General features: G+C 38.4%; 1 long non-coding RNA gene across 1 annotated transcript in view; it reads left to right on the plus strand.

The window, feature by feature from the left end:
- Positions 1-5,113: 5,113 nt before the first annotated feature.
- Positions 5,114-9,559, plus strand: part of LOC103375751 (uncharacterized) — a 17,492-nt gene continuing 13,046 nt past the window's right edge. The window contains exon 1 of the long non-coding RNA XR_521245.1: positions 5,114-5,230. This is a non-coding gene — a long non-coding RNA (uncharacterized LOC103375751). The remainder of the gene's footprint in view (positions 5,231-9,559) is intronic.

Genomic DNA, 9,559 nt, shown 5'->3' on the forward strand with positions numbered 1-9,559 from the left:
AGAACATGCCATAGAAAAAAGTAATAGAAAAGAAGAGAAGAGAAGATAATAAGATAATATGACTTTACAGAGTAGAATAGACCAGAGAAGAACACAATTTAGAAGTGAGTAACAGGATTTAACATTAGAACATTACAAAACCATGATAGAGAACATTATAGAATTGAATAGAACAGAACATACTACAGTACAGAGTAATAGAATAGAATAGAATACAATACAATACAATACAATACAATAGAGAGTAATAAAATAGAACGGAACATACTGTAGTACAAAGTAATAGACTAGACTAGAATATACTCAAGTAGAGAGTAATAAAAAAGAACAGAACATATAGTACAGAGTAATAGAATAGAATAGAATAAAATAGAATAGAGAGTAATGAAATAGAACGGAACATACTGTAGTACAAAGTAATAGACTATACTAGACTAGACTAGACTAGAATATACTCAAGCAGAGAGTAATAAAAAAGAATAGAACATATAGTACAGAGTAATTGAATAGAATAGAATAGAATAGAACAGAACAGAACATACTATACTATACTATACTATACTATACTATACTATACTATACTATACTATACTATACTATACTATACTATACTATACTCATATAGTATATACTACTTTACCTATATTGCAGCCGTATCCAATACTGGCGAGCATACAAACATGGGTTTAATTCACATATGCACACCTTCAGTAAATTCTAAATGTAGTGTCTGAAACTGACAATGATGTCATTAGGACTGCTTCTGATAACAGAAATACTGTCCCTGCACTCAGAGGTGTGTAAAAGCTCTTTGTAGAGAGATTATCTGTCATCTGTGCCCCACATCTGTTTGTATGTACACACACACAGATGGCTGACATCATACTGAACACCTGGATATGACTTTGATTTGCTGCCAAATAGGTGAATCAGGGGGACAGCCACTATTATGGTTCTCATGCTCTGATAATACTGTAAATTGGAGTCTGACACATGCGCTCTCTCAGGAATTTAGTTTAAATGACAGAGAGCAGATTGATGTGTTTTATGTTACAGAATGGTTATAATAATAACAACACTGATAACAATAAACTGTATTACGCCTTTAAAAGTCAAAGTTACAAGGTGCTTCACAAAAAGATAATAGCGTGATGTGGTGTTGCATTGCATGTCATAGTATATATTGGTACAGGTCAGCGTTTTCAGCATTTTAGAGCATAGACTTACTTTGCTAAATATCTTGGCATGTCTTTACAGGTATAACCTATTAAACAAATGTAGCTTCTGGTAAAATAAATACTTGTCTAAACAAAACAACTGGGCAAGTTAAAGCTGAAGTTAACTGAATACAGTGATGTGCTTAGGACTTAGTAGTGACTTAACCAGATGGATGTCGTCATCATCATGTGTCTTGTTTATTACCTGAGCATTTCTTCATAATTTTTCCCAACTAAACTTTTGGTAATATTGTTTCAGCTAAAACAGAAAAAAAATGTAATGCATGTAAGTGTATAACAATATATTAATGCATACTGAATGTGTTTAAATATAAATACAAGTTCTTCTACTGTCCTTAAATCTTTTAGAAACTTCTTAAAATTTAATTGTGAAATGAATCACATTGTTATACTACAAGACAGGGTGGATCAGCTTCATCTTCCTTTTAGACAAAACGTGGCCAGTGCGCCCTCAGACATCACGCATATGGAATGATACACTACACGACACTAGGAGTTCACTATCAACTGACATTTTTAAAAGAGATTGCCGTCACATTTATTGTTATTTCCCCTCTCACGTCTTTAGTTTTAAATTATCCTCTGACTTGTGAATGCTCTGGCACTCCACTATGATCATCTATTTCCTCATGTTGCATTTCCTTTATTTTCTACTTTTCTTTTGTGTTCTTTGTTTGTAAGTCGTTCATAGGAAGGAAGCCTGACTCAGTTAATCAGAGTACAGGTAATAGGTTTACTAGAAACTATAGTTCACATCAAGTGGTGTAGCTCAGCGTACGGTCAGATAATATTATATGATACAGTGGAGTACACTTTGTCTCCCGAAACCTGTTGTTGAACCAGAGACTCTATAACGCTATCCCAATTATTGTAACAGTATAAATGGAGAGAGAAAAAAAGTAAATACAAAGATGGGAGTTTTATGTTACATTCAGATCAAAAATGATGCATCAGGTTTCACATTAAATGGTACATTATGGGTGTCTGGCTAAATGACAATATGAGGGAATTGCTTCGGGGGGGGATGCAAGGTGGAGGTGCCAAAATGTCATATTGAGGGAAAAAAACAATAAGTGCAGAGCTCATTTTACTGAGCATCAGTGGAGAGAAACCACAACCTACAATCAGCAAGGAAGAGTCAAACCCAAAGGTCAGAGCAAATGTCAAATGGGCCCAGTATCAGTTTAGAAGACATCACTCTACTTGCACACACTCGTTTTAACTCGAGTGCAAAAAGTCATACACTATATTGTTTCTGCTATTAATGCTGATCAAGTAAAGTAGATTAAAGGTGAAAATTCTTCCATTTTAGTGGATTAAATGTGGAACTACAATTGAAAATAATAAGCATGTATACTTAAATACAAAAATAAATACACAAAATGCATAAATTAGAACAAACTATTTATACCTGTGAATATGCAAACATGATTCCTAAACTTTTTCAAACATGCCCATTGTAACTCTTTGATTTGTTTCATGAAAAGTGATACCAGCAACTTTTATAGTGCACTACAGCCGAGTGTGAGTATTGTGCCACAGGATCATTTTTCGGATGAGGCAAGTACGAGGTGAAATGTCCTGCTATTTTCTCTTCATACGACCACATTCCAGTCCGATTACCACTGAGACCAAATGAAACTGAAACAAAAACTCTGTTTTCCTCTTGTATTTACACAGTAAGTGATGATAGTGGTGCTAGGAATGACCACAAAATTAACTTGCACGTTATAATGCAATAATAGTTCTGCAATAATAGTTTTCTGTTGTGAATTTTTAAGTTGTTGAATAAATATGTTGGTTTATATCGAGGCAGATTTTTAAGGTTGTATGTTATGCAGTATTTGAATATGTTTCTGATTTTATTCTTCCAAGTCTGTAAATGATGCAGACAAAAGATTAGAACCACCTTCCATCCAGTGTACTTTCATACACTGACCACAAATTACAGCCTAAAAACGTGAGAGGACAACCCTCTATAAAAACTAAAAGTCATTTCTTTATTAGTTTACATTAATTCATATATGCAGTTTTATTTTGGTGGTCACTCCTTAGAGTATCATTTTAATTCCTATCTGAATTTGTAAACTTTATCTAAGCAGCCTTTTGTTGAAGGTCGACCCTGAAATGAGATCTGCTCAGGGTTCCAGTGGAGCTTTCACAGCCGGTATGGTAGTGATAAATAAAGAAAATAAACTCTGTTGTGAATAAACTCTGTTGTGAATAAAATACTTTTTTCAGTCTGTTTCTTGACCACATATGGACCACACTTACAACAAAGAACTTTTTTTTTTTTTTTTAAATTTTGAGGTTCATGTGGACTAGGACCTTCAAACACTTCCAGATTTTTAGAGCATCACACAGTTCCCTGAAATGGTGCAGGGGTGATTTTTTGAATTACATTTTCCCCACTTTTTGGAGTTTTCTGAGGAAGAAAAATACAACTGCAACTTTGACCTGAACAGTAAATTTATCTGATAATTTAGTTAAATAACTGCTCTGCGTGCTAAAACAAAAACCAAATACTAAACGATGGTTTAATAAGCCCATTATGTTGCTGCTAACATCTCACATTTCTGAACTACATGTGCACATGTATTACTCCTAAAAATGCATATTATAGCTATTGTAGAATCTCTGTGTTATTAAATGACTTTAAGCATTTTAAATTCCAGATATCCCAGACAAGGGATTCGGCCCCGCCCATGACCAACTCCTTCTTAACTACAAGAAACTGAAACAGTAAGATTGCACTTGCAGTGCTTTGCTTATCAATAAAAGCTCTAGTTGTCGAGTTTGTGGACGAGCCTAAAACAGAAAAGAACCGCTGCTAAACAAAGAGAATTCAGTCTTTCCATAGTGCTTCCTCTTAAACACATAGCTGAGATATGCAGCTCTGTTGAAGATGCACACAATTACTTCAGAGGCGGGGTGCTTTATTTACATATGCAATATGCATAAGCAAGGTTACTGTGAGGGTGAAATAACCGCGAGATAGAAGGAAAGAAAGAAGGAGGGGTTTGGTTTGTGTGTGTGTGTGTGTGTGTGTGTGTGTCTGATGTGTGTACGTGCTTGTGTGTGTGCCGGTGATGGAGAGAGAGAGTGCGTGGGGTAAGGGGAGGTGGGGGGGGGAGGCAGAAAATTGGTGTTATCAATATTTAACCAACCCTTCCAGCATATTTATGGCAGACAATAGAGCAGACATGCAACTGTCTCATATGAGTGGAAGTGTATTTATTACAGACTGAAATCGAGGCTGTAAATAGGGTGTTCATTGATATATCCCTGCTACACTTGCATGGAATCAATGAGGAGCCCACCTCTCCGCACACAACTTTAACCAAAAAGAAACTATTAATATGTGTGCTAATTGCACGTCGCGATCGTTGAGAGCATCACAAATATTCATTAGGGGGATATTTCTACATGTGGCGAGCAGATGTATGTAATTCAATCAGTTTGAGGGGGGAAAAAAAAGAAAAAAGAAAAAGAACCCAAAAAAAGCTATGAAAAGAGGGAGAAGAAATAAAATGTCTGGAGCTTTTTTTTCACAGACCCATGGCCTCTCAGAAAATGTTTCCATGTGTTGTGTCTGAGCACACTGAGAGCAAAGAAGGAAAACATTCTCTCCTCCAAACCACATGCAACAGATTCTTTCTGAAGCCAAATAAATCAACCCTGTGTTTCAGATCATGTGACACTTTTTGTGCTTTGTGTTATTCCCAACATATCCTGTTTCACCCCCCCTTCCCCCAACCCAACCGCCCACCCCCCACACAACACACACACACACACACACGCACACACACGCAGCACATTCAGAGTTTCCATATCCTGTGCGTAAGATCACCTGTACAGACAGAATGGCGTGCTTCAATGCGACATGCTCAGGCAGGAAAACAGGAAAGGGAGTTCAAGGGTGTCCAACATGAAATACTCACAGAGTTAGGGGAAACCCACAGCTCATGGCAGCACTCCAGTTTCTGAAGACAGTAAGTAAAGTTTCACTGGTGCACTTTTTTTTTTCTTTTTGCTTTAACACTGCCATCATGCGCTCTACTTTTGCTTGTGCAAAAATGTTCTAGAAGTGTTAAGCATCTGCCTGTTCGAGGACAATGCGTACTGTATGTTTCAGCGCAAGTTAATTGGATCATGCAGCAGTGCAGTATGCTTTAGGAACTTTGGATGCTTTGCCTTTTAAAGGAAAAGTTTTCCAAAATACTTTTTTTTCATTGTTGCTTTCTTGCACTACATTGGATCTAAGATCTTCGCTCTTTACAACTATAATGTCAGTATGATAAATATGTTGCCAACAGATGGTTCGTATAGCTTAATATATATATATATATATAGCATAAAGACTAGAAACAAAACTTAAGGTACGTTCCAGTGTTCATCCTGTTATACTATATAGCATGCCAGAAAATGATTTAGTATGTTTCAGTATATAGTACGTCAAATGTAGTGAGCCAAAAATCCCCAAATGTACTGCTATATCCGCTTGGATTCAACAGCATACCAGCCTGTTTGCATTTCTGGTCATTCTGACCCACAATCCTCTGCGCAGTTGCGTCACATATGCCGTGGTGTCTTGCACGAGTATAAGCAAGCTCGAGCCACCGAGAGCACACAGACAGATGAAAGCTCATTTGGCACGGCAAACTGCAATGGTCAAAGCTTTGAGTGAAATAGTATGAGGAAGTAGTATGTCCCAATTATAGGCCACTGCATGAAACAGTATGTCCTTTGTTAGAGCAGCCACAGTACGTACCGAAATTAAAAAGAGAAAGTATATGATCTGGAATGCAGCCGCTAAGACTATTATAGATTGTATAAAAAAGACGGATGTAGTCTCTGGTTCTGAAAAGCAAAGCTAACGCAGAAGTTCCCTAAACCTGAATTCTTTTCAACAACCAGCAGGGGGGAGAATCCAAAGGTTGCAAAAAGAGGTGTGATAGTATGGAAGTCTATGAGAAAATGACCTACTTCTCACTTGATTTGTTGCTTCAGATAACATTTTTCTTAAGAGTTTATGGCTTTGATCATTATTTCAGGACTTGTTAAATACAGCATGACGTTCATTTCAAAAATGATGGCCCTATTTAGAGTAAAAAATAAATGGAAAAAGAGGATGTTTGGGGGCAGTTCTACCTTTCGTTTGACAGGTCACCACTGCATCAGTAGAGAGTCCTTCAGTCCTCAGTCGGTGACAGCCAAATTGCAAACTCAATGCTTCAAAACAGTAATTCACAAACTAGTGGGTGACATCACAATGAACCCGATGAGAGTGTTCACAGTGACAGCGCTGGGGTGCATATGTCTACATTTAGATGTTCTTGATAGCTGTGTTTCTATTTCCTATGTAGTGGAGTACACCGACTGTCTGCTGTGTTGTTAATAGTTTAACTCATACATAATGCTCTCAAAAATTCCACAACGGAATGAAAAAATTACCCTCTGACCCAGAACCTAAACTTTTACTTTCGACACATACTGCAGCAACCCTTAATAACTACACACTGTTGAATGTGGTATGCATTCAATTGGGACATACTAATTCATCATAATATTGCACCTTAAGCTTTGACCGTCTTACTTATACATCCATCACAGTCTGTCATACAAAATGAGCTGTCATCTGTCTGTGCACTCTCGGCAGCTCAAACTTGCTTCTACTTGCGTGAGACACTGTGACACGTGATGGATCTCATGCAGAGGCTGGTTGGTGTGAATGGCCAGGAAAGCATACTGCAAAATGTATGCTGCAAAACTATTGGGATGTACTGAATCTTTTTCTGGCATACTAAATAGTAAGGTAGTGGGCCTGGATGATAAAACAATAATGATGTATGCACCAGCATCAGACACTTAATTGATAGTAATAGAAAAATTCTTTGATAGTATCTTCAATAGCTTCATTTAAATGCATTAGATGTAAACCACCAGTGAAAATGAAAGCACATAATAAAGACACCAAGTTCAGTTGCATGAACAAACTCTAAGCATGCTCCCATCCTGACTTGTAAACAGCCTATCATGCCTTATGAATAGAGCCTCTTTGCCCTTTATTGCTCTTCCTGCAGGTTTCTGTTCAGGTCTCCTAAGACACGGTAGTCCGTACCCACCTGGATACCTTGATGCTTCCGTCCAAGTCCGCAAAACCTCCTCTAGTTGCAGTTAGCAGGGACTGGCTTCACAGTAAAAAAAAAAACAAAAAAACAACGCCTCCATGTAAGTAAAAAAACTCCTGAGATGATTCATTGATTCTTATGTATGTGTAAGGTATTTTAAACTTCTACCTTAATAAATAGGTGGTCAAATTTATACACACACAAACAACCAAACTGAAGGTAAAGTTTTCTCTTGGTCTTTATTAAAAACAGATCATTAAAATGATCTATAATAATTGATACTGACCGAAAATGTAACTAATGCATCACAATAAACTTTTCAGCTATATTGTCCAGCCCTGCATGGTTGGATGGGTGTTGTAACATACCCATAATATCCATTTAATATCCATGCTGTGGACATGAACTCCAACAATCCCACAATGCAGTGTGCTGCATTTCACAGATGCCAAAATAACTGTTGTGCTGATGGTGATGATGCAACAAGATGACAGTAATTAGTGTGTGTTTGTGTGTCTTCTTGCTGAATTAGATGAGGAGATTGATAAAATTGGTAAATATGAAACTGGAGCCAACAGCCAACCCTTAGCTTAGCCTAGCAACACTGGAAAGAGTTGAAAATAGACAGCCATGCTCTATTAAAAGATTTTTTTTTTTTTTTAATGTGCTTACCAGCATCTGTAAAGTTCACAAATCATTATGTTTTATTTCACTGAGTACAATGCACGAAAACCAAACAGCAAACCAGTGTGTTGGTGAAAATGTTGAAATATTTCATATTTTTTGTATTAACATACATTACCATCTATCCCTCAATTTTCCCCCTCTGATCCGACCCATAGGTTTTACTTAGTATGCACTATTGTAACCTTGTAGTTCTTGCTATATGTGACATGCCATACTGATCAATCGCCCCTGTTCTCAGTGGGGTAACACAGTGTTCCCCTGTGCATCTGACAGCCATCCCTAGCCCATTTACTGTCAAATGGGCTCTGCTCTCTTTGCCGGAGCTCAGATGCAGATTTATGCCAGAGCAATGCCGGTTCTTGCATATTAGATGAAAGCCTTGTTTGCATATACCCGCTCTCTCTCTCTCCCCCCCTCCAACCCCTCTCCTCCTTCCCTCTTCCCCCCTCTTTCTCTCTCTTCCTTTTTTCTGAGGCGTCACTTTAATATGTATGCAAATGGGCTGCGCTCCACGGGCAGATATGTGTGGAGTCCTGTCCTGCAGTCAGGAGGTGTAGGAGAGATTGTGTTTGTATTTATGAGGCATGGGCCCTGCCGCTCTTGGGAGAGAAAACGCTGCAAGTAGTGTGGTGGAGGCTCTGCAGTGCAGGCAGAATGCAGATATGCCAATAACAGAGGTCATGGTTGTCACTAATGATAAGAGGAGACAATTAGACAATAGCATAGCTGTAATGTAACCCCCCCTTACACCCTCTTATACACACACAAACAAGCACCTAAGCTATCGTATCCCTGCTCTGGTATGAAGCAAGCTAACAGACTCTTCTGGAATGTTCTATATATTGCAGCAGCAGCAGCAGCAGCAGCAGCAGCAGCAGCTCCCCTCCTCGGCTATGCCCGAGCCGGATGGGGAGTCCTGGGTGATTGGTGCGGGTAAAAGACCAATCTATCGATCCTGTGCATCCCTCAAGGGGTTGAGGATCACTGTCGGGGGCTGAGGCAGAGGAGACAAGGTCAGGTCACCTATGAGAGAGGCACCCCCTAACCCATTTCATCAGTCTGATGCTGCCCAGACAGGCCTCAGAAGACAGTGATCAATAATGTCTCGGTAACAGCAGAAACAGGGATAAATGAAGAAAATAGCAGCTCAGAGTCCGTGACTTGGATCTTAGCGTGTGTTGTGTAAAATTTCCTGTTACATGTCGCAAAATCACAGGAAAAGATCTAGTTTCAAATAAAATGAATTCATTTCGGATGAGTGTTGTAAAATTACACTGAAAACTGAATGAAAATAACAATGAATGCCTGGTATTATGTTCAAGACATAATAATATCTTGGCTTGGTGCCAATCAGTGATCTACTAAGGCAACACACACACACACACACACACACACACATGTACACACACACACGTACATGCACACACAAAACTGTGTGCAAATCAAATGTCTGTTTCCTTTCTCTTTCTCTCTCTCACACACATACACGCACACACACACACA

This window comes from Stegastes partitus, unplaced genomic scaffold (genome assembly GCF_000690725.1).
Source record: "Stegastes partitus isolate 25-593 unplaced genomic scaffold, Stegastes_partitus-1.0.2 Scaffold44, whole genome shotgun sequence".
Lineage (NCBI taxonomy): Eukaryota > Metazoa > Chordata > Actinopteri > Pomacentridae > Stegastes > Stegastes partitus.